At 35.2% G+C, this 26406-nt stretch overlaps 1 protein-coding gene across 2 annotated transcripts in view; it reads right to left on the bottom strand.

Annotated features, from left to right (window-relative positions):
* The window catches only part of LOC127724556 (receptor-type tyrosine-protein phosphatase T-like), a 177609-nt gene that overhangs the window by 53125 nt on the left and 98078 nt on the right, over nucleotides 1-26406 (bottom strand). The window lies entirely within an intron of this gene.

The following is a 26406-nucleotide window of genomic DNA, read 5'->3' as shown; positions in this document are numbered from 1 at the left end:
AAAGGTTTCCTATTGAAATTTTGTTCTATATATAATGGAACTCTACCAGTATTAATGACCCACTATAGTGTTAAGTTGTTTCCTACATGATAATTTTGGTAATCATTATTTTCATTGTATGCTAAGGCACTGGTCTCTAAATAAAAACCTATATACTTTAAAATAAAATATATTATTAAAGTATATAGGTTTTTTTTTTTAGAGACAAGTGCCTATCATTTTATGGGATACATATGAGAAGTGCTGGTGTACTTACTCAGTAACAGGGTGACTTAATCAAGATGTTTTGTGCCAAGTTAAACTGGAAACAGGAATAAACAACAAAATTGTTCTATGATTAACAAGAAAGCATGGACTTTTTTCTCCAAATTTTCTCTTTACATATGACAGCCTACATTAATTTTGTTTATGTTCAACACTAGGATATTAGAAAAATGTTCACATTTCTAACCCAACATTTTCCTTGCTTTATATTATGCATTTGAAGAAAAGAATTATTTAATACCCATAGCTGTTAATAATGCATTTTTACTTTTTCTCTTCTAACTCAACATAAAATCCAATATTTGATATCATAAACCCCTTCTAATATGTTTATTAAGGTTTTCCTCAGGACTTATTAAAGAGAGGTGACCTTTAAATGGAGGTTACATTTCAACAACAGGATAAGGGTAACTGACAAGAAATTAGGCAGGTTTTAACTGAGGCCTAACCTTACCTACCCTTAAGATTTTTTTAATGCCCCCGCCCCGACAGAGGAGGCATTAAGTGTTACCCTTGTCCGCCTGTACGTCTGTCCGTACGTACGTACGTCCCAAAAATTAGTTTCTGTTCTCTAACTTAAGTTTGCCTCAACCAAATGTTATGAAACGTATACACACTGCTCAGATCAAGTTCGAATTTAGGTGGCGTCACTTTTACCGTTCTGGATTTATGTCCCTTACATATGGAAACATTGCTGAATTTTTTTCTTCCGTTCCCTAACTTTAGTTTGTCTCAACCAAATGTTATGAAACGTATACACGATGCATATTACCATAAAATAAAGATCGAGTTCTAATTTGGGCGGCGTCACTTTTATCGTTCTTGAGTTATAACCCTTTAAAACGTTATATGCAAGCGGGGCGCATCATCTTGGTCCCATGGACACATTCTCCATTTATTTCATTTTTAAACAAGCACCATTAAAGTCAGACTGAATTTCCACTGTTAAAATCAGTAAAAAGTTTAGAAAAAAAAACATTTGCCCAACGTAACTGTACCCAAATTGCACCGACTACCCAATTTGCACAAACTTTGCATAAAAAAACAATAGTAAAATAACAAAAAATGTTCAGCACAATAAAATCTACAAATCAGTCATCATGGTCAAAATTGTCAACCGACTTGAACTATAGAAGTTATTTCCCTTGAATGACGATTTCTATCCTTATTTTCATTTTTTGTCAAAAAGTAAAGGAGTTAAAAAGAAACTTTAAAATGCAAAAAAAATCAGCAAAATAAAATTTACAAGTAATTTAACATCACCAAATTGTCACACTAGTTATAGGATTTATTGCCATTAAATAAGGGTTTTGTTTATCTAAAAAACTTGAATAGACCTATAAACGTTTTACAGTAAAAGGATTATTATTACAAGACCTACAAAAATATCTACAAATAAGCAAACATTAATTGCATATTTTTTACCAGGTGAACAATTCAGACTGTTGGGGGCCTCTTGTAAGAATTCAGTATGGATCTAAAATAAAGTTTTTGGAACTATGTAGGAAATAAGGATACATCTACAAAATAAGTCCATGATGGATCCTTTTGTCTGTTACTTATAAATGAATGAAGGTGAACATAAAATGCTCCGCGGGATGCAGCTAGATACGACCGCAGATGTCGAACCATGAACAGTTGGGGCAAGTATGGACACTGCATTCAAGCTTGATACAGCTTTGAATTTGGAATTTGATTAAATATTTGACCCAATATACGTTTCTGTCACAGAATGAATGTTGTCTAAGAACTTAAAAATTGGAACTGGACTTTTCTCTTATGGTCCAATATCCAAAATCTAAATACATGTTTAGATTCAGAATATCAAAGAACCCCAAGAATTAATTTTTTGATGAAATTAAACAAATTATAATTTTGTACCCTTTGGATCTCAATGTTGACCAATTTGATAATGGGGCTGAAAATCCAAAATGTAAATAGTAATTACACGGTTAGATTCATTATATCAAAGAACCCTAAGAATTCATTTTTTTTAAAAAATCAAACAAAGTTTAATTTTGAACCTTTGGACCTCAATGTGGACAAATTTTAAAACGGGGTCCAAAATCAAAAATCTTAATGCAATGTTAGATTCAGCATATTTAAGAACCCCAAGAATTAAAGACTTTAAATTAAATCCCTCTGGAATTGCTCAAGAATTAAGCAATTTATACAAAGTAATAAAAAAGTATTGTTTTTGGCCCCTTTTTCCCAAACAGTTAGGGCCATAATCCCCATAATCATTTCCAACCATCATTTTTTGGTATGGAACCTTGTGGTAGAATTTCATACAGATCCATAGACTTATACTTTAAATATTGTCAGGAAACATGAAAAACCTAGTTTTATGTGGCCCTAATTCCTAAACGGTTCGGGCCATAGCCCCCAAAATCAATCCATACCTTCCTTTTGAGGTATGGAACCTGGTAGTACAATTTTAAAGAGATCCATACACTTATACACAAGTCATTGTCCTGAAACAAGAAAAATGCTTGTTTTTGGCCCATAATTCCTAAACGGTTTGGGCCATAACCCCCAAAATCAATCCCCACCTTCCTTTAGAGGTATGGAACGTTGTGGTACAATTTCACCGAGATCCATAAACTTATACTCAAGTTATTGTCTGGAAAGCAAATGTCTTCGGACGACACCAACGTGATAACATCATAAGAACGCAACATTTTTTATAACTACTCTCACTTTTTCAGAATGTTAGCAGAAACACGAATATTATTTTATTAGGCCTTTTTAGTACGTTTGATTCTATTTCTGACAACTTGTAAAAACACACCATAAAATATAACACTAAATACTAAAAATTTAATAACTCAGTCCTTCTTGAAACCAAGGCCAAAAGTTAACTAAGTAGCTTCTGATGATAAGTAGTTCCATCATATGCAGCCAAGTCCAGTAATTCATAAAATAATTACAAATAGTAAAACATAACTATATGAAATCAAATATCGAGTACAACTAGAAAAAATCCTTCCCATTTTAAAATTTGTATTGTTTATGCAAGATTATCTTTTTCAGATGGAATATGAGTAAAATGTGGATTTTAGTGGCGAGAAATTAGTAGATAGATGTGGGAGTTCGTATTTATGTAAACATCCGAGAGGATAAGTTTTCAAGATTTCTACATGTAGTTTTATTTCAATAACATTAGAATATCAATAAAAGAACAGAGTTCCAATGTCCCCCGCGTTGCACATATTTTATATTTCCAAGGGCCATAACTCTTTTTAAAAAAGTCGATCGGCCACCATTATAGAACTTGTCCGAGATATTGCTGATATTAACCTATAGTATAAGTTTTATAAAAATCTGGCAATAATTGTACCCGTGAGAGCGCTAACGAGGCAATTTTCCATTAATTTAATATTTCCAAGGGGCATAACTCTTTTAAAAAAAGTCGATCGGCCACAATTATAGAAATTGTCCGAGATATTGCTGATATTAACCTATAGTATAAGTTTTATAAAAATCTGGCAGTAATTGTACCTGTGAGAGAGATAACAAGACCGGACGGACGGACCCCCGGTATTTCCATGTCCCCCGCAACGCGTTACAAGGGGAACAAAAAAATCCAATAATACCTCTTTTTAGTGCAGGTTAGTTTAATAACAATAATATGGGATAAATGTAATTGAGTGAGACAACAAATCTTAAACCAAATCTAAAAAGTAGAGAAAGAGGTAGCCACAGCAGTCGGTCTTCGTTTATACTGTGTACCTTCATTGTCAAACTCTAAATGGCAACATGTGCAAAAGTTGCAAATATCACAAAATATTGGGAATATACTAACAAAAACGTGATAGTTTTCATATTGACTAGACATTACTTAAAAGTAATCAAATTATGCCGATTTTTTTACAAGACCTGCTAACAACAACATAGAAATAACATTGTTTTGCTAATTAGCACAAGCAGTTGAAGCAAATATGGCTTTAAAAAACAACATAGACATTTAGACAAATATGTTACATCTTATAGCTACATATTATATGCATTTTATCTCCTAGGATACAGATGTTGAGAGGCAGTCCAACAATAATCAAACAAAATCAAAAAGCAAGTACATAGATACATGTGGTAGTCAGTACTCTGAGGCAGCATATTTTCAAAGTTGGCATTGAAAGATTGAAAGACTAACCCTGAAGATTACAGATCTGCTGAAGAGAAAAAAAAATAAAACATACCTCATACAAGATATTCTGGACAGTGTGTCACTCTAGCTTGTGATCCATCAAGACCTTAAAACATTTTGGACCTAACTTTGATTCAAAGACATTCACATATTGTATCACAGGTTTGACATAAACTAAATAAAGATATACATAATCAGGTTTTATACTCTTAAGTCATATGTTTGTCTATTTTTAACATGAATATTTGACCCTTAATCGTATTTTGTCAAGATTAAAACTGCTTCATTACATTGACCTTAACCTTTGAACTATTGACCTCAAATGTCATTTGGAACTAAACTCATGAGACTATATATGACTGACTGAACAGAACCAAACAAACCCTTATAAACCGCAAGAAGACCAGTTATAATCCAATACTCTCATTTTTTTTAAACTTTTGATCTTGACCTTTGACCTTGGATTCAAGAGATCCAAAAGACAAAAAGAATATTCAAATCATAATTCCAAAACAAACTGACAACGCTGTTGAAAAAAGGAAAAACCAAATACGAACAAAAGACAAACAACAGGACACAAAACACAACATTATAAACTAAACACAGAGCAACAGGAACCCCACTAAAACTGGGGGTGTTCTCAGGTGCTCTTGAAAGGTAAGCACCACATGCAAATATCATTTACATTTCTTTTTCCCTTTGTAGCAATATCTTAAATACATTTATAATCCATTGCTCATGGGGATATAGGTGGAGACATACTAGTTTTGTCATATTTAAAATGAATTCATACTGTTGATCTTGGTATTTGACCTTGATCTTTCAACAACTGACTCAAATGTCTTCTAAATATTCTTGTCTTTCATTTTGGCATTATCTGATCCACTGTGGAGAACATGAAACATGTTTTAAAATATTAAGAATGCCAGTTATAGTACAGAAGTCATAAAAATTATTTAAGATCTTTTTTACTTTTGACCTTGACCTTGACCGTGAAGATTGGAAATTGACTGAATTCTAATTTGGATCTATTTTCCCTCTTCAGCAATATCTTAAATATATATTTACAATCAAAAGCATCATAGATTATCAGTGGAAATATAATATTTTTGTCAAATCTGTCAGTATTTTACAACTTTGACCTTGACCTTTGATGGAACAATCTGAAATTCAATATTGAACTTTGTGCTCTCTTTATACCTTTTCATTTCATACACTATGTGTAAGTCTTATATAAAAATTATGAATAAAAATATTCCGGATAAATGTCAAGGAAAGAAGAATCTACGACTTAATTGGGGTTTTCATTGGTTCACATATCATATTGAATACTTGTTATCCTACTGAATTTTTATTTATTTTGGATAACATATTGATAATGTTATTTAAAATGAAATGTAACTTTATCCTAGCTTTGGTGCGTTTTTAGATAATAATTTAAAAAAATCATGCAAAATTTGACTTTTGAAATTATGAAAAGGGGGGGGGGCATCTTTGAGTGCTTGTTATATGCTTATGAGATGTTTAAATTGTGAATGAATTTACTGATGTCATGATTCGACTTTGTTTTTTTAAGTGTATTTAATGTTGCTATCTTATCCTTTTTACACGGTAAGAAAAAAATGACAGTAAAAGACCAAATATTGGATGTATTTTCCCATGTAAACTGGGCAAAAAAAAACATACTGAACGTTTGACTTCTGATCTCTTTTAAGTTCTTGTGGGGTGGTAATAGTTAATGTCTTCAAAAAATGACCCAATTCTGAGACTATGCATGTCTGACCCCCTTATGAAAATTCTGGTCCTTACAGATAATTCTTCTTAATGAGTATCCGAAATACATTGTTGATAAAATCCAACAGCATTTGCAGGTTCGATGTCGTCTCAGTTTTCGAGGATTCGACATGTCACTGAGTTTTCTTGAAAACGATTTCCACTGTTAGTCTAAATACACGAAACTAAAAGAACTAGCTAAGGAATTTGTTTTTGTCCCGGCCGATAAAGCTGCTAATAATATTATTATTGTTTGACGTAAATTTTACATTGAGGTTCTGAAAAAAGAAATCACCAATTCACCAACATTCCAACTGACTCCATTTTCAGAAAACGACATCTGTAACAGACATAAACTTTTAGCTACCGCTTTACAAGCAGAACCAAATACAATGAAAGTCCCAACTATGTATTGGCTTCCGAAGCTACACAAAACACCTTACAAATATAGATTCATTTCGTCTTCAAGCCATTGTTCCACTACTAAATTGTCTATTCTTCTTACCAGTACATTTGGTACAATCAAAAACCTGATAATAAATTGTTCAAATAAGGCCTTCGAAAATAGTGGAATTAATTACTTTTGGAGTGTGAAGAACTCGTTGGAAGTACTTGATAAATTACATGCATATATTGGTGATTTTGAATCTGTTCAAAGTTTTGATTTTTCTATACTATATACCACATTGCCTCACATTCTCATTAAGAAAAAATTCACACACCTAATTAAATGGGCATTTAAAAAGTCAGAATGTGAATATGTATGTTCAAACTATTTTAGGTCATTTTTTAGTAGCAATAAACAAAAAAACTATGTCAATTGGACATGCTTTGATACTATATATGCCCTGGAATTTTTACTAGATAACATTTTTGTTTGCTTTGGAGATTCCGTATATCGTCAGGTTATCGGAATTCCAATGGGGACTAACTGTGTACCACTTATTGCGGACCTTTTCTTGTATTGCTTTGAGTTACAATTTATGACAAAAATCAGCAAAGACCCATCGAAACAACATCTGATACACAAATTTAATAATACTTTTAGATATTTGGATGATATTTTGGCTCTCAATAATGACGACTTCAGTATGTATACTAAAGAAATTTATCCTGTTGAACTTACTTTAAATAAAGCTAATACTAACAATGACCACTGCCCTTTCCTCGATCTTGATATCTATATCATTAATGGAAAGCTTAATACTAAAATATATAATAAAAGAGATGATTTTTCATTTCCTATCGTTAATTATCCATTTTTAGATGGTGACGTTTCCTTGTCACCATCTTACGGTGTTTATATATCTCAACTTGTACGATTCGCTCGTGTATGTAACAATGTTTTAGATTTTAACGAGAGAAATTTATGTATTACTGAAAAATTATTACACCAGGGTTTTCGATATCACAAATTAGTCAAAACATTTACTAAATTTAACATCGGTATAAGGACATCATTCGTAAATATAGCTCAACATGCAGACTTCTTATACGTTTAGGTATTTCACATCCAATTTTTTATGGAAATATTCTTTATAAAGCACAAAAATGTCAGTATTCACCTCTGAAGCTAACAAAACCTTTAAATAGACTTATTAAGAAGGGATATAGTTACGATACTGTTGTCAGGTCATTAAAGATTGCATATTTTGGCGTTAATATTGATTCACTTATAGGGTCTTTGCATCGGCACTAAACACATTTTTTTTAAAAACCAGTTGTTGGCATGACACGGGTTATGTTCTTCTCATATATGTTATGATGGTATGATACTAAACCCCTAACGGGAAGGATTGTGCCTGATATTCATATGATGAAGACATAATCTTTCAATCAGTTTAATTGAAGTCTGGAGCTGGCATGTCAGTTAACTGCTAGTAGTCTGTTGTTATTTATGTATTATTGTCATTTTGTTTATTTTCTTTGGTTACATCTTCTGACATCAGATTCGGACTTCTCTTGAACTGAATTTTAATGTGCGTATTGTTATGCGTTTACTTTTTTACATTGGCTAGAGGTATAGGGGGAGGGTTGAGATCTCATAAACATGTTTAACCCCGCCGCATTTTTGCGCCTCTAGCCTTTGTTAGTCTTGTATTATTTTTAATTTTAGTTTCTTGTGTACAATTTGGAGTTTAGTATGGCGTTCATTATCACTGAACTAGTATATATATTTGTTTAGGGGCCAGCTGAAGGACGCCTCCGGGTGCGGGAATTTCTCGCTGCATTGAAGACCTGTTGGTGACCTTCTGCTGTTGTCTTTTCTATGGTCGGGTTGTTGTCTCTTTGACACATTCCCCATTTCCATTCTCAATTTTATTTACGATAATGTTTTCAGATGATACAAAAAGCATGAGTTATTGAAGTGACATTACGATAAACATTTATTCAACAGTACTGTAATGAATGCAATCGGGTTTTATGAAAAATTCAAAAAGTAAGACATGACCGTTTTCATATACAAAATGAAACGTCGAAAAAATTATAGAAAGTTAAAATTCACATACGACATGAACGAGAAATACCCCAATTTAGTTAGAAAATATTTTAAATAAATAATATTCATGATATGTCATCTGTGTCATCAGCTATGTCGGCTGATACGGCCTGGACTTTGTTACAATTATCTACATTTTCACAAAACACAAACTCATGCAAGAGAGATTAATTGATTGATTTTTGGTTGCTTTACATCCAGTGGCAAACATTGCATGTATGTTCAGGACGAGAACACATTAACAATAAATACAATAGGTAGGTCCTGTAACAGAGGACGTCAGGGTTGAAGGTAGGGCAAATTTGGACTGCCACTGGAATATGAGGGTATATTGGAGAGGGACACAATTTCGCCTTGCAAAACGACTCTTTTACCAAGAAATCTTATTACTAAAATTGATCGTACAATTTGCCTACATCCAGACTTTGCTTTGTCATAGTGTACGTTCAAATGTAGTACTAGAACGTGCTTCTAAAACACTAACTCAGATGGGGGAAGTTTTATTACACTTGTATCTCTTTATATAGACAACTGTTGCTTAGCAAAGGACAAGGGGCGATAAGGGCCTTTTTTGAGCCCATTCCCAAATTTCATTTAATTTGTCATGTTCTAACTCTTATACCATAGACCTTCGATTGCCTTTACGGTGAAATTGCTGGTTATTACATTTTTCATGAATTAACACGTGTACACCTTATATTATATGTTATTCAGGTCTCAGACAGGGTATATAATGTGACATTCCCTGCATAGAGTTTACATTCCCTAAGCCGATGTCACATTATATACCCTGTCTGAAACCTGAATTACACATACATTACGGATTACCCCTGCCTTAATGTTTCTCCAGTACCACGTATTTGTTAAACATTCACCATATATTCAGTATTTGCTTAATATTTCTTAACATTTTTTGTAATTATTTTAAATGTAAGTTTTTCATCTTGACAAATATTTTCGTTAAGAATATTTTTTTCAACAAAGTTTTTAGATTTCATGTATACTGTATGTATGTTTGTGACTTTTTAAGTATTATGACTTTTTTTGACAACAAAAGTTTTGAAAACCCCAACCTGATATTTTTCGCATACGTGAAGAATTTTGTAATTTGCTGTGAAAATAATTTTATCGTGTATGCAATGATTTGTAATAACACTTTACAAAGACATAAGACATTAATTAAGTATTTGATGTGTAAATCGAGTGATTTTAAATCAAACACGTATTATTGGCGGATACACGTCATTATTTTTCCTCTGTGAGCCTCTGACATTCTTTAAGTGTTCTATGTAGCTTAAGATTACGTCACACAGTTACATTCGTTATGATGACGTTTTTGTTTTTGAGGTTCCAATTTGGGTAAAAAAACGTCGTACATACCCCGGCAATTTCCTGAATATATACTGACATTTCTGTATTGTTATCCAATCATAAAACTCGACACATTTGTAATCCGTAGTATATATATATATATATGCATGACACAAATTATTCTGTGAATTCTTATTTTAAAATTTTTTTCCTTTAAAATTCATTACAAAACTGTAGTGCTACTAAATAAATCAAACTTTGAAACTTTATTCAACAACAAATAATCAGCTGTATATATATTTCTATTACTTTATTGTTTTGATAGTATATAAACTGTTTTGTCGCAAAATTTGTCTTCTTGTCGCAAAATTTGTCTTCTTGTCGCTATTCTTTCTCCTTGTCACTATTTTTTTTCTTCTTGTCGCTTCTTGACGCTTCTTGTCGCTAATTAGTGAGACCGCCTGCCATGGCGAAGGGGGCATTACAGTTGGTATCGGGTCCGTTCGCTCCCAAAACACATTCGTACCCTATACGTTCAAATCCCACACGTTCAAACCCTGGGTTCGTTCACACCCTTTACGTTCGAACCATATTTTTATTCAAATACAGATTGAATTATTAAATGGACATTTGTATTTTCAGATGTATATATCAAAACATTCATATTTTCGTGAATATAAATTAGTGAATTTTTTGGATGCAATACTTTTTTGGGTGATTAGATGATCATGTATTAAATGTTAACTATTTATCATGTATTAAATGTTTATTATTTATGATTACTATTAATTGTATTAACAATGCTTATTTGGTATTATTGTATTGTGTTTGAAAATTGTGATAGCTGTTATAACTAGTGGTGTAATTTGAAATACAAGTAGTAAGCTTGGTAGGTGTAAAAACAATAAGTATTTTTAATAGGAAACACGAAAGTAAATTGTTTTAACAGCTTGACCCGTTATTCACGTGTGTATTTGGACAATTATGATATACAACAACGCCAAACATGGTAGAGAGTCTGGATGTTAGGTCCTTCATATCTGTGTTCTTTAAAATTTTCTGTATTTTTTATATGTATTATTTGTTTTATTTGTTGTTGTCATTGTGACTAGTTTGGTATCTTCCGCCTTTCTTTTACACTTCTCAGAGACGTAGGACTTAGCCTTTGATCATCATGACAATATTCATTATTCATTATGTCAAAATAATTCACAAAACAATACCTTTTTACATTTTTAGAATGTCACTTTGCCGCGAATAACATCAAGGCAAAATCGAAAATTGTTTAAAAGCCGTCAGTAATGTTATCAGCTGTCCGATTTCACGGTGTTACCATGAAGGGGCAGATACCACAATAATTTTCCATGCTTTTCATGTCCTGGTCTATGATTTTAACTACTCATTGTATTGTTTGGTCTTTATGCCAACCTAACCATAACCTAATTTTCTTCATGCCGGCTGGCATACAAGGCTGATACCAGGTCTCTCCACTGTTTTTCTGTCCTTTGTAATCTTTTCCATTTCACCTCAGGTCTTTCCCATGCTTTTATCTTCACTGTCAATTGTCCTTCTCCATGTTTCTTTTGGTCTTCCTCTGGTTCTTTTACCTTCCAATGGTGTCCATTTCAGAGCTTTCTGGTGATGTTAATATTCTGGTCTTTTCTTATAGTGTGTCCTAGCCATCTGAATCTCCGTTGTTTTATGGTGGTCATCAGATCAGATTTGTTCTGTTCTTTCGTACAGTTCTTTATTTGATATCATTGCTGGCCAATATATCTTACAAATTTTCCTAATACATTTGGTGTAAAATCCAGAGAGTCTCTGGCCGTCTTTCTTGGTTATTCTCCAGCATTCTGCACCATACAACAAGATAGAAAGCACATTACTCTGGTAGATCTTTATTTTTGTTTTTTCGCTTATGTTGCCTGTCCGCCATATTTAATTTATTTGGTGGAAAGATGTTCTGGCCTTCTGGTTTTTGTTTGAGATGTCTTTTTCTGTTGCGTTGTTTTTGCTCAGAATACTTCATGTACCCAGGCCAAATAGGTCAAATCGTCTACTTCTTCTAGTGGTTCACCCTCTAGTTTGATTTCAGTGAAGGTAGATGTAAGCTGCATTGTTTTTGGTTTTTTTCATGCTGATGCTCAATCCAATTTGGTGTGCATATTTGGCTAGATCTTGGGTGTTCTTTTGTAGATGGTCAGCATAACTTGAAAGTAGAGCTATATCATCTGTAAATTCTAAATCTTCCAGCATTGTTGTTAAGTTCCATCTAATTCCTCTATTTTTATTCCATACTGCTTGCCTCATTACCCAATTGATAGCGACAAGAAAAAGCATAGGTGACATGATGCATCCTTGTCGTACCCAACTGGTGATATTGAACCAGTTGCTTATTTTGTTGTTGTGGATAACGCTACATGAGATGTTGTTGTAGAAGCTTTTGATTATTAGGACGAGTTTTTCTTGGCATCCATATGCTTTGAAGATCTTCCATAGACTTTCCCTGTGGATACTGTCAAAATCCCTTTCAAAATCGACGAAATTTATATGTAATTTGGTGTTCTATTCTATGCACTGTTCCATGATGTTTCTTAAAGTGAATATGTGATCCATGCATCCAACCCTAGGTCTAAACCCTGCTTGTTGCTTTCTTATAATTTCATCTATTGCATAGCTGAGTCTCATGCAGATAATTTTGCAGAAAATTTTACTAGGTAACGATAGCAGAGTGATTCCACGCCAGTTTGTGCAGTCCATCTTTTTACCCTTCTTTTGTACTTTTACAATTAGCTCTTTACACCAGTCATTTGGGAGTATCTCTTCAACCCATACTTTTGTGAATAGTTTGTGAAGTTGTTCTATTGCAAGTTTAGTTTCTGTTTTCAACATTTCACTTTCAATATTGTCAATGCCTGGTGACTTGTTGTTCTTCAATTTATTAATAGCCTTTGCTATTTCTTCTTTGGTTGGCGGCCCTAGTTCAATATCGAATGGTTCTCCTATGGGTTCATCAACAAATGGTGTTTCTACTGGTTCTGGTCAATTTAGAACCTCATTAAAGTGTGGTGCCCATCGTTTCAGCTGTTCATATTCTATGGTGATCGTGGCTCCATTTTTATCCTTAACAGGTCCACTACATGAGTTAAAGTTTCCTGTTAATTCTCTCGAGGTTCTATAAACTTCACTCATCTCTCCTCTGTTGGCTGCTGGTTCTACCTAATTTGCATTGTTGTCCTAATATTCTCTTTTGTCGTTTCTAAGTTTCCGTTTGGTTTCTTTATTGACTTGAGAGTACTCTTTGTTACATTTTTCTATAAGTCTTTCTGATCTTGCACTCCATTTTTCTCTTTCGGGTTTCTTCTTTTATCTATAAGGGCTTATGTTTCCACTTTTATCCATTTCTTGTCATTCTTCATTCTGGTACCAAGCACTGTTCTGCATGCATGAGTGTAGCTGTCTTTAATATCTTTCCAGGTGGATTCCACGTCTTGTTCTAATCTTTCACCAATATCTCATAGTGCTTGAAACTTGTTTCTTAATGTTAGGATGACCTTTTTATTAATTGTAGGGTCTTTTAGCCTTGTTGTATGGAATCTATGCTGGATTGGCTCTGCTTTTGATGGTGCTTTCCTGAGGTGTATCTTGATCTTAGCTAGTAGTAGATGATGGCCCTACCTACATGGGCTCCTCGACGAACAACCACATTTTCAAAGATTGTCTCCAACGCCCATTTATAATGATATGGTCAATTTGATTGTGTCTTTTCCATTTGGTGACAACCATGTTTTCTTATGAATTTCTTTGTGGCAGAAGATGATATAACCAATCACAAGATTATTCATTCCACAGAGGTCTGCTAGTCTCTCCCCATTGTCATTCATTTCTCCACACCCATGCTTTCCCATAGTTCTTTCTCTCTTTTCGTTTGAATTTCCAACTTTAGCATTCAGGTCTCCTATCACCAGCAAAAGGTCATGTGTTGGTGATTTATCAATGGTCTTTTGTAGCTGTTGGTAGAAGGTATCTTTTCGATCTTCTTCTGCATCATTTGTAGGTGTATAACATTGTATAATAGTAGTTTTGTGTACTTTCTAGCTGTTATTATTCTTTCGTTAAATGGCTTCCATTCAATAAGACTTTTCTTTGCTGTTGGTGTCATAATGATGGCTACACCTTCTCTATGTTGGTTATCTTCTCTTCCTGAGTATATAATGGTATTATTACATGTTGTTGTAACTGTCCCATTTCCTGTCCATCTGCTTTCACTTATGCCTAGAATGTTGATCTTATATTTTGCCATTCCTCTTTCTATTTGTGCTGTTTTCCCGATCTCATACATCGTCCGCACATTCCATGCCCCAATGTAACAAGATTGTTTCGGATGCAATAAAGATGATCTGATTGTGCTAGTACTAGTAGCAGTCATATGCTCATTTGAAGTCTGGAGATCACCGTTATTGCCAAGATGTTGAGTTAATTTCTGGTTATCAGTTTCCGTAACAAAGTTCTTTTTACAGGGTGGAGTTGTAAGCACCACGCCAAACCTCCACTCTGGTGGGCCGGGTTTTCTCTTTGGGTTTCCTTCACGTAGATGCTGACAGTTCCCACTGTTGACGAGTTGCATCTACCCGGATTTTCTGTCTGGATTTTCTCCCATAGCCTTTGACTCTTCAAAGCCATTCACAAGGCAATGGAACTATTTTACCCATAGTTGGAGACTAGGTTTGCAGGTATCAGGGCATGTCCACATGCCGGTGGGCCTAGCATGCCATGCATCTAGTGGCCTAATCTCCTCCGAGACCTTGTGGTTTAGCCTGAGGCCGCAAGGTGCCCAGTTACCATCTATCACCTCGAGGAGGATCTCATATCTGGGCCACATAGGTCTTACTGCATGAGAGGCTATAACTGGCAGAGAAGACTTACGCAATTGGCTTCCTTTTCACAGCAAGCTGCTAGCCAGTGGTGAGGTTGTAAGCCAAAAGTGACAAGCACAAGACACCACAACACACACACTGTACGCATCACACCGCATTTTATGCCAAACATGTTCTCAAACATGCAGCATGATCAATTGTGTTATCTAGCAAATTCTCATGCTGTTTTTGGTATATCATATCAGCGTCGTTTGCTCTAACAGCACCATCATTAAAATTTGCTAATCTTCAAGCATGGTATGTAATCTTATCACTTTCTATGAGACATTTTGTTGCAAATTATACACTTTAACATGTTTAATGTATCGAGAGGACGGGTCAACATTTCTTTCAACCAACGAAGAATTGAATAAATCTGGCTTCATATCCTATGCTTCCTTTTCAACCGTGCTACTGATTTCAAATTCTGTTTACTTGTGTAGCTGTTAAAACAAGACCTGTGATACCTAAATATGGTTGAACCAGTTGACGTAACATTACATAGTTCACTGAAATAAAATAAATAAATAATCACGTCTCACTGCTGCAGTATATATCAGACTTTTTTTCTAGATTCGGTTGCTATTCTTAAAATTTCAGCAAATACATAAATGCAGGTAATGTATTTGTCAACTCCAACTTCAGAGCACATTTTCTTGGCATCGGACGGAACCATTTTTAACGAACTAGTGTTATTGTCCTTTTACCTGAATAGCCAAGAACACACCTGAAAACCAAACGCACCCTACAATGATTGTCACGTTCACGGCTAAATTCAACAAACACGACTAAACAACAATACCTAACAACATGAATGAATCGCAATGCTTCAGCTATCAGCTGTTCATATTCTAAGGTGATCGTGGCTCCATTTTTATCCTTAACAGGTCCACTACATGAGTTAAAGTTTCCTGTTAATTCTCTCGAGGTTCTATAAACTTCACTCATGTCTCCTCTGTTGGCTGCTGGTTCTACCTAATTTGCATTGTTGTCCTAATATTCTCTTTTGTCGTTTCTAAGTTTCCGTTTGGTTTCTTTATTGACTTGAGAGTACTCTTTGTTACATTTTTCTATAAGTCTTTCTGATCTTGCACTCCATTTTTCTCTTTCGGGTTTCTTCTTTTATCTATAAGGGCTTATGTTTCCACTTTTATTCATTTCTTGTCATTCTTCATTCTGGTACCAAGCACTGTTCTGCATGCATGAGTGTAGCTGTCTTTAATATCTTTCCAGGTGGATTCCACGTCTTGTTCTAATCTTTCACCAATATCTCATAGTGCTTGAAACTTGTTTCTTAATGTTAGGATGACCTTTTTATTAATTGTAGGGTCTTTTAGCCTTGTTGTATGGAATCTATGCTGGATTGGCTCTGCTTTTGATGGTGCTTTCCTGAGGTGTATCTTGATCTTAGCTAGTAGTAGATAATGGCCCTACCTACATGGGCTCCTCGACGAACAACCACATTTTCAAAGATTGTCTCCAACGCCCATTTATAATGATATGGTCAATTTGATTGTGTCTTTTCCATTTGGTGACAACCATGTTTTCTTATGAATTTCTTTGTGGCAGAAGATGATATAACCAATCACAAGATTATTCATTCCACAGAGGTCTGCTAGTCTCTCCCCATTGTCATTCATTTCTCCACACCCATGCTTTCCCATAGTTCTTTCTCTCTTTTCGTTTGAATTTCCAACTTTAGCATTCAGGTCTCCTATCACCAGCAAAAGGTCATGTGTTGGTGATTTATCAATGGTCTTTTGTAGCTGTTGGTAGAAGGTATCTTTTCGATCTTCTTCTGCATCATTTGTAGGTGCATAACATTGTATAATAGTAGTTTTGTGTACTTTCTAGCTGTTATTATTCTTTCGTTAAATGGCTTCCATTCAATAAGACTTTTCTTTGCTGTTGGTGTCATAATGATGGCTACACCTTCTCTATGTTGGTTATCTTCTCTTCCTGAGTATATAATGGTATTATTAGATGTTGTTGTAACTGTCCCATTTCCTGTCCATCTGCTTTCACTTATGCCTAGAATGTTGATCTTATATTTTGCCATTCCTCTTTCTATTTGTGCTGTTTTCCCGATCTCATACATCGTCCGCACATTCCATGCCCCAATGTAACAAGATTGTTTCGGATGCAATAAAGATGATCTGATTGTGCTAGTACTAGTAGCAGTCATATGCTCATTTGAAGTCTGGAGATCACCGTTATTGCCAAGATGTTGAGTTAATTTCTGGTTATCAGTTTCCGTAACAAAGTTCTTTTTACAGGGTGGAGTTGTAAGCACCACGCCAAACCTCCACTCTGGTGGGCCGGGTTTTCTCTTTGGGTTTCCTTCACGTAGATGCTGACAGTTCCCACTGTTGACGAGTTGCATCTACCCGGATTTTCTGTCTGGATTTTCTCCCATAGCCTTTGACTCTTCAAAGCCATTCACAAGGCAATGGAACTATTTTACCCATAGTTGGAGACTAGGTTTGCAGGTATCAGGGCATGTCCACATGCCGGTGGGCCTAGCATGCCATGCATCTAGTGGCCTAATCTCCTCCGAGACCTTGTGGTTTAGCCTGAGGCCGCAAGGTGCCCAGTTACCATCTATCACCTCGAGGAGGATCTCATATCTGGGCCACATAGGTCTTACTGCATGAGAGGCTATAACTGGCAGAGAAGACTTACGCAATTGGCTTCCTTTTCACAGCAAGCTGCTAGCCAGTGGTGAGGTTGTAAGCCAAAAGTGACAAGCACAAGACACCACAACACACACACTGTACGCATCACACCGCATTTTATGCCAAACATGTTCTCAAACATGCAGCATGATCAATTGTGTTATCTAGCAAATTCTCATGCTGTTTTTGGTATATCATATCAGCGTCGTTTGCTCTAACAGCACCATCATTAAAATTTGCTAATCTTCAAGCATGGTATGTAATCTTATCACTTTCTATGAGACATTTTGTTGCAAATTATACACTTTAACATGTTTAATGTATCGAGAGGACGGGTCAACATTTCTTTCAACCAACGAAGAATTGAATAAATCTGGCTTCATATCCTATGCTTCCTTTTCAACCGTGCTACTGATTTCAAATTCTGTTTACTTGTGTAGCTGTTAAAACAAGACCTGTGATACCTAAATATGGTTGAACCAGTTGACGTAACATTACATAGTTCACTGAAATAAAATAAATAAATAATCACGTCTCACTGCTGCAGTATATATCAGACTTTTTTTCTAGATTCGGTTGCTATTCTTAAAATTTCAGCAAATACATAAATGCAGGTAATGTATTTGTCAACTCCAACTTCAGAGCACATTTTCTTGGCATCGGACGGAACCATTTTTAACGAACTAGTGTTATTGTCCTTTTACCTGAATAGCCAAGAACACACCTGAAAACCAAACGCACCCTACAATGATTGTCACGTTCACGGCTAAATTCAACAAACACGACTAAACAACAATACCTAACAACATGAATGAATCGCAATGCTTCAGCTATCAGCTGTTCATATTCTAAGGTGATCGTGGCTCCATTTTTATCCTTAACAGGTCCACTACATGAGTTAAAGTTTCCTGTTAATTCTCTCGAGGTTCTATAAACTTCACTCATGTCTCCTCTGTTGGCTGCTGGTTCTACCTAATTTGCATTGTTGTCCTAATATTCTCTTTTGTCGTTTCTAAGTTTCCGTTTGGTTTCTTTATTGACTTGAGAGTACTCTTTGTTACATTTTTCTATAAGTCTTTCTGATCTTGCACTCCATTTTTCTCTTTCGGGTTTCTTCTTTTATCTATAAGGGCTTATGTTTCCACTTTTATTCATTTCTTGTCATTCTTCATTCTGGTACCAAGCACTGTTCTGCATGCATGAGTGTAGCTGTCTTTAATATCTTTCCAGGTGGATTCCACGTCTTGTTCTAATCTTTCACCAATATCTCATAGTGCTTGAAACTTGTTTCTTAATGTTAGGATGACCTTTTTATTAATTGTAGGGTCTTTTAGCCTTGTTGTATGGAATCTATGCTGGATTGGCTCTGCTTTTGATGGTGCTTTCCTGAGGTGTATCTTGATCTTAGCTAGTAGTAGATAATGGCCCTACCTACATGGGCTCCTCGACGAACAACCACATTTTCAAAGATTGTCTCCAACGCCCATTTATAATGATATGGTCAATTTGATTGTGTCTTTTCCATTTGGTGACAACCATGTTTTCTTATGAATTTCTTTGTGGCAGAAGATGATATAACCAATCACAAGATTATTCATTCCACAGAGGTCTGCTAGTCTCTCCCCATTGTCATTCATTTCTCCACACCCATGCTTTCCCATAGTTCTTTCTCTCTTTTCGTTTGAATTTCCAACTTTAGCATTCAGGTCTCCTATCACCAGCAAAAGGTCATGTGTTGGTGATTTATCAATGGTCTTTTGTAGCTGTTGGTAGAAGGTATCTTTTCGATCTTCTTCTGCATCATTTGTAGGTGCATAACATTGTATAATAGTAGTTTTGTGTACTTTCTAGCTGTTATTATTCTTTCGTTAAATGGCTTCCATTCAATAAGACTTTTCTTTGCTGTTGGTGTCATAATGATGGCTACACCTTCTCTATGTTGGTTATCTTCTCTTCCTGAGTATATAATGGTATTATTAGATGTTGTTGTAACTGTCCCATTTCCTGTCCATCTGCTTTCACTTATGCCTAGAATGTTGATCTTATATTTTGCCATTCCTCTTTCTATTTGTGCTGTTTTCCCGATCTCATACATCGTCCGCACATTCCATGCCCCAATGTAACAAGATTGTTTCGGATGCAATAAAGATGATCTGATTGTGCTAGTACTAGTAGCAGTCATATGCTCATTTGAAGTCTGGAGATCACCGTTATTGCCAAGATGTTGAGTTAATTTCTGGTTATCAGTTTCCGTAACAAAGTTCTTTTTACAGGGTGGAGTTGTAAGCACCACGCCAAACCTCCACTCTGGTGGGCCGGGTTTTCTCTTTGGGTTTCCTTCACGTAGATGCTGACAGTTCCCACTGTTGACGAGTTGCATCTACCCGGATTTTCTGTCTGGATTTTCTCCCATAGCCTTTGACTCTTCAAAGCCATTCACAAGGCAATGGAACTATTTTACCCATAGTTGGAGACTAGGTTTGCAGGTATCAGGGCATGTCCACATGCCGGTGGGCCTAGCATGCCATGCATCTAGTGGCCTAATCTCCTCCGAGACCGTGTGGTTTAGCCTGAGGCCGCAAGGTGCCCAGTTACCATCTATCACCTCGAGGAGGATCTCATATCTGGGCCACATAGGTCTTACTGCATGAGAGGCTATAACTGGCAGAGAAGACTTACGCAATTGGCTTCCTTTTCACAGCAAGCTGCTAGCCAGTGGTGAGGTTGTAAGCCAAAAGTGACAAGCACAAGACACCACAACACACACACTGTACGCATCACACCGCATTTTATGCCAAACATGTTCTCAAACATGCAGCATGATCAATTGTGTTATCTAGCAAATTCTCATGCTGTTTTTGGTATATCATATCAGCGTCGTTTGCTCTAACAGCACCATCATTAAAATTTGCTAATCTTCAAGCATGGTATGTAATCTTATCACTTTCTATGAGACATTTTGTTGCAAATTATACACTTTAACATGTTTAATGTATCGAGAGGACGGGTTAACATTTCTTTCAACCAACGAAGAATTGAATAAATCTGGCTTCATATCCTATGCTTCCTTTTCAACCGTGCTACTGATTTCAAATTCTGTTTACTTGTGTAGCTGTTAAAACAAGACCTGTGATACCTAAATATGGTTGAACCAGTTGACGTAACATTACATAGTTCACTGAAATAAAATAAATAAATAATCACGTCTCACTGCTGCAGTATATATCAGACTTTTTTTCTAGATTCGGTTGCTATTCTTAAAATTTCAGCAAATACATAAATGCAGGTAATGTATTTGTCAACTCCAACTTCAGAGCACATTTTCTTGGCATCGGACGGAACCATTTTTAACGAACTAGTGTTATTGTCCTTTTACTTGAATAGCCAAGAACACACCTGAAAACCAAACGCACCCTACAATGATTGTCACGTTCACGGCTAAATTCAACAAACACGACTAAACAACAATACCTAACAACATGAATGAATCGCAATGCTTCAGCTATCAGCTGTTCATATTCTATGGTGATCGTGGCTCCATTTTTATCCTTAACAGGTCCACTACATGAGTTAAAGTTTCCTGTTAATTCTCTCGAGGTTCTATAAACTTCACTCATCTCTCCTCTGTTGGCTGCTGGTTCTACCTAATTTGCATTTTTGTCCTAATATTCTCTTTTGTCGTTTCTGAGTTTCCGTTTGGTTTCTTTATTGACTTGAGAGTACTCTTTGTTACATTTTTCTATAAGTCTTTCTGATCTTGCACTCCATTTTTCTCTTTCGGGTTTCTTCTTTTATCTATAAGGGCTTATGTTTCCACTTTTATTCATTTCTTGTCATTCTTCATTCTGGTACCAAGCACTGTTCTGCATGCATGAGTGTAGCTGTCTTTAATATCTTTCCAGGTGGATTCCACGTCTTGTTCTAATCTTTCACCAATATCTCATAGTGCTTGAAACTTGTTTCTTAATGTTAGGATGACCTTTTTATTAATTGTAGGGTCTTTTAGCCTTGTTGTATGGAATCTATGCTGGATTGGCTCTGCTTTTGATGGTGCTTTCCTGAGGTGTATCTTGATCTTAGCTAGTAGTAGATGATGGCCCTACCTACATGGGCTCCTCGACGAACAACCACATTTTCAAAGATTGTCTCCAACGCCCATTTATAATGATATGGTCAATTTGATTGTGTCTTTTCCATTTGGTGACAACCATGTTTTCTTATGAATTTCTTTGTGGCAGAAGATGATATAACCAATCACAAGATTATTCATTCCACAGAGGTCTGCTAGTCTCTCCCCATTGTCATTCATTTCTCCACACCCATGCTTTCCCATAGTTCTTTCTCTCTTTTCGTTTGAATTTCCAACTTTAGCATTCAGGTCTCCTATCACCAGCAAAAGGTCATGTGTTGGTGATTTATCAATGGTCTTTTGTAGCTGTTGGTAGAAGGTATCTTTTCGATCTTCTTCTGCATCATTTGTAGGTGCATAACATTGTATAATAGTAGTTTTGTGTACTTTCTAGCTGTTATTATTCTTTCGTTAAATGGCTTCCATTCAATAAGACTTTTCTTTGCTGTTGGTGTCATAATGATGGCTACACCTTCTCTATGTTGGTTATCTTCTCTTCCTGAGTATATAATGGTATTATTAGATGTTGTTGTAACTGTCCCATTTCCTGTCCATCTGCTTTCACTTATGCCTAGAATGTTGATCTTATATTTTGCCATTCCTCTTTCTATTTGTGCTGTTTTCCCGATCTCATACATCGTCCGCACATTCCATGCCCCAATGTAACAAGATTGTTTCGGATGCAATAAAGATGATCTGATTGTGCTAGTACTAGTAGCAGTCATATGCTCATTTGAAGTCTGGAGATCACCGTTATTGCCAAGATGTTGAGTTAATTTCTGGTTATCAGTTTCCGTAACAAAGTTCTTTTTACAGGGTGGAGTTGTAAGCACCACGCCAAACCTCCACTCTGGTGGGCCGGGTTTTCTCTTTGGGTTTCCTTCACGTAGATGCTGACAGTTCCCACTGTTGACGAGTTGCATCTACCCGGATTTTCTGTCTGGATTTTCTCCCATAGCCTTTGACTCTTCAAAGCCATTCACAAGGCAATGGAACTATTTTACCCATAGTTGGAGACTAGGTTTGCAGGTATCAGGGCATGTCCACATGCCGGTGGGCCTAGCATGCCATGCATCTAGTGGCCTAATCTCCTCCGAGACCTTGTGGTTTAGCCTGAGGCCGCAAGGTGCCCAGTTACCATCTATCACCTCGAGGAGGATCTCATATCTGGGCCACATAGGTCTTACTGCATGAGAGGCTATAACTGGCAGAGAAGACTTACGCAATTGGCTTCCTTTTCACAGCAAGCTGCTAGCCAGTGGTGAGGTTGTAAGCCAAAAGTGACAAGCACAAGACACCACAACACACACACTGTACGCATCACACCGCATTTTATGCCAAACATGTTCTCAAACATGCAGCATGATCAATTGTGTTATCTAGCAAATTCTCATGCTGTTTTTGGTATATCATATCAGCGTCGTTTGCTCTAACAGCACCATCATTAAAATTTGCTAATCTTCAAGCATGGTATGTAATCTTATCACTTTCTATGAGACATTTTGTTGCAAATTATACACTTTAACATGTTTAATGTATCGAGAGGACGGGTCAACATTTCTTTCAACCAACGAAGAATTGAATAAATCTGGCTTCATATCCTATGCTTCCTTTTCAACCGTGCTACTGATTTCAAATTCTGTTTACTTGTGTAGCTGTTAAAACAAGACCTGTGATACCTAAATATGGTTGAACCAGTTGACGTAACATTACATAGTTCACTGAAATATAATAAATAAATAATCACGTCTCACTGCTGCAGTATATATCAGACTTTTTTTCTAGATTCGGTTGCTATTCTTAAAATTTCAGCAAATACATAAATGCAGGTAATGTATTTGTCAACTCCAACTTCAGAGCACATTTTCTTGGCATCGGACGGAACCATTTTTAACGAACTAGTGTTATTGTCCTTTTACTTGAATAGCCAAGAACACACCTGAAAACCAAACGCACCCTACAATGATTGTCACGTTCACGGCTAAATTCAACAAACACGACTAAACAACAATACCTAACAACATGAATGAATCGCAATGCTTCATTTATTCTAAAGTAAACAAGACATAAGCGTGACAATAACTACAAATAACCATCACAAAGTTGCCTAATGTGAGCTTATAACTAGAAACCAGAACAGTATCGGTTCATGTATGACAAATACCCGGAATTGAAATTCTGATAACATGCAGATGTTTAACCAGTTATATTGCTTATTATAAATTTTCTTCAAAAAGTAAATCGGGTCGATTGAAATACTATACGACGGCATTACGGTTGTACCTTTAAAATACACATTTATTTGCATGTGCAAATAATGCTAGGTGAAAAACAGTGATTTTTTTGGTGTTTTTATTCACACTTTTTATATGCTCTGTGCTAAAAACATAGCACTTATTAAACATGCCCTTATAACAGTATAATGTATGAAAATCAGGAGTTACCATATTAACAATTTAGTTCACAAATCACGTTTAGAAAATGGTTAAGTATGATATTAGTCCATCTTAACAGGAGTGTGGTCTTCGATGACATTTGGGTAACGTCAGTTAAGGTCGTTTTTTTTACGTCATTGGTACCACATTTGACATTGACGACAAATAGTTTTTTGAAGTTGAATGATCGAAAGACATTTTAAGACATTATTATTCCATGAGGTATTTAGGTAATTTAAACTCGTTAACTAAGCGTCTTTTTGAACATTAGCCGCTCCACTATATGGCCTATGTTTTTAAACACTTTACCAATGATTAATATTAAAGAAAGCACCAAAGGTGCAAAAGAAAGTTGCAAATATTGTGATGATACTTAACATTTTATGTAATATTTACTCGACTGTGGAAATAAGCAATTTTAAGATTCGAAATTTAAAAAAACAAATATTATCATGATAAAATTACATTGACTTTCATGTTGTTATTGTGTTGGAAATGTATCTTCTTCCTTGATTTTGTGATCTGTTCTACAAATTGATATAACTGGGGTCCCTGTTAAACTTTGAACAAAGGACAACATGAAAACGCCGTTTAATTTCAATTTTTAATTACATATCTGATATATATTGATATAAAAGAATCAAACATATTGTAATCCGAAATATTAAGATAAGCGTCGGCAAAAAAGTAAATAAATAAAAATAAAGGGGGTTCAGTTGCATGGTTGTTAAGATTAACTTTCTAATGTATATATCAAACCCAAGTGGGTTTTTTCTGTTTAATGTGAAGAAACGAGGGAAATATCTTAAGACAAATGCTTAAAATTTCCCTTCAATCTGATTTTTTCTCTATATATACATGATATACTATCGATAGAATTGACTTAAGTCATTCTGTATCATTGGTGAACACTTTTTTTGCAGTACATATCAGACAAATATAGAGTTAGCTTAATATTTTTAAAATTCTTAAAATCATATATCTCCATAAAAATACACCAAACCATCTCAGGAGATATCGTAATATAGCCGAAAAAAAGTTACTTTGTATATTTTTTGGGAAAAAAAGGAAATTTTATGTAATTGACATTTGGCATTGCTTTAAAGAAAAAATGTCTAATTCGAAATGTTAAAAACCAAACAAAACATTACGTTCAGATAATAAGCTTTCGAATGTTATAAAGTATATAGCCGTATATTAAATGGGTGCATTCAAGTCTTTTACCAACAGTCTCTTCGAAAAAAAAATACTCGCCCTAATAGCTATAACAGTTAAAGAAAGCAGGGGTTGACTAACTCAGCTAATATATAATTGCTACATATGTTCTACGAATATGGAATTCAAGATTTACACTGTCCGTAATTCACCATCAACATAGAGCCAAAATGATTTTTAAAACTTATTTACCATTGAATATTTTTTCTTGTCTCGGTGACAAAATGTAGAACACAAGATCATTTCAAAACAGCACTTCGTACATATTGGTTTTGTTGCACTGAGGTTTTTTTTTAGTTTTTTTTACCATTAATTTCATCTAATTTTTTCTCGACATTCGTTTTTTTATTTTGATTTGATCTGAATTCTCGATGATTTACTTGCTTGGCTACCCAGAGTTCGCATTGTTTTGTCCTTACAGTTCCTTTTATGGAACTATAGTTCGATGGTTAAATGTTTTAAATCTTTATTTTGTATTTTTGTTGTTGTTGTTTGTCTTTTTTTAAGGGAGAGTCGGGAGTATGATGGTTGCTGTGGTCTGTAATACATTTGTTTACTTGAATCGCTTTCTGTTATTACTAATCTACCAAAACGTTTTTCAAGGAAAGGAAAAAAATAAAAATAACAGTGCTAAGAACTGACACCGCTTGTAAATCTTCAGTCTCTGTAGTCGTTATCCACCCATTAGTCAATCTTTTGGGGACTGAATAATTTTATCATTTTAAGGTTATGATTTAAAATAATTTTTATTTTGAAAAAAAGTATGAATACAAGGAGATGTGGGTTTACATCAATAAGAACACAAAAACTACAAAAACCCCCAAAAACAAATTAAAAAAAACCGTACAGCTTAATGCCGTCCTGAGTCTTAAAAAAAGTTAGAAAAATTAAACAATAACTTTCAAAATTCGGTTAAAAACCCAAAAACCATTTTTTGCTACATATTTGATATTCTGCGGGTTTACATATTTCCGGAACAGTTCATCAAATGTCTTATCGTACTTAGCGAAAATGTTTGTTTTACCTCTGTTGAATTCGATT

The sequence above is a fragment of the Mytilus californianus genome, unplaced genomic scaffold, assembly GCF_021869535.1.
Source record: "Mytilus californianus isolate M0D057914Y unplaced genomic scaffold, xbMytCali1.0.p SCAF_1, whole genome shotgun sequence".
In the NCBI taxonomy this organism is placed as follows: domain Eukaryota; kingdom Metazoa; phylum Mollusca; class Bivalvia; order Mytilida; family Mytilidae; genus Mytilus; species Mytilus californianus.
The sequence above is the reverse complement of the archived record's forward strand: the minus strand, read 5'-3'. Positions and strand labels throughout refer to the sequence as shown.